Source organism: Macaca mulatta, chromosome 2 (assembly GCF_049350105.2).
Source record: "Macaca mulatta isolate MMU2019108-1 chromosome 2, T2T-MMU8v2.0, whole genome shotgun sequence".
Lineage (NCBI taxonomy): Eukaryota > Metazoa > Chordata > Mammalia > Primates > Cercopithecidae > Macaca > Macaca mulatta.
This window is the reverse complement of record NC_133407.1, coordinates 91,493,820-91,494,906: the sequence shown is the minus strand read 5'-3', so window position 1 is coordinate 91,494,906 and position 1,087 is coordinate 91,493,820.

Here is a 1,087-nt window from a genome sequence, read left to right as displayed (position 1 = left end):
GGGGAACATCACACACGGGCGCCTGTTGAAGAGTCGGGGGATGGGCAAGGGATAGCATTAGGAGAAATGCCTAATTTAGATGGCAGGTTGATGGGTGCAGCAAACCATTATGGCACATGTATACCTATGCAACAAACCTGCACGTTCTGCACATGTACATCACAACTTAAAGTATAATAAAAGAAAAGAAAGAGGCAAAAAAATAAAAAAATAAAAAAAACTCAACCAACCAGTCGGACGTCGTGGTTCATGCCTGTAATCCCAGCACTTTGGGAGGCCAAGGTAGGCAGATCACGAGCTCAGGAGATCCAGAACAGCCGGACGAACATGATGAAAACCCGTCTCTACTAAAAATACAAAAATTAGCCGGACTTGGTGGCACACGCCTATAAATCTCAGCTACTCAGAGGCTGAGGGAGGAGAATCACTTGAACCCAGGAGGCGGGGGTTGCAGTGAGCCGAGATCGCGCCACTACACTCCAGCCTGGGCGACAGAGCGAGACTCCGTCTCAAAAACAAACAAATAAAAAACCAAAACTCAACCAACTACTTTTGCCCAGTTCAACTCTGATCAATGGTATGTGTTCCAGAGTGCCCACTGGGTAGAGCACAGCTTTGTTGGACTGCCTTGCAGTTTAACTTCTCCCTCTGACCATTCCTGCTTTCACTCTCTTGCTTTCATAGCTATTGCTATCTGAGATACATCTTGTACCCTAAACTCTCTCTCAGCATCTGCTTCCTGAGAACTAAACTTGTAACATACAACACTGTATACATGTATATGAATGTCACATTTTCTTTGTCCTTTCATCCATCAGCCAACACTTAGGTTATTTCCACAAGTTAGCCATTGTGAATAAAGCTGCAAGGAACATGGGTCAGTACATATCTCTTTGAGATACTGATTTCATTTTCTGTGGATATATTCCCAAAAGTGGGATTGCTGGATCATAAGGTAGTTCTCTTTTTAATTTGTAGGAAACCTCCATACTGTCTTTCATAATGGCTGTGACAATTTACAATCCTATCAACAGCATAAAATTCTCTTTTCTCCACATCTTTGCCAATACTTGTTTTTTTGCTTTTT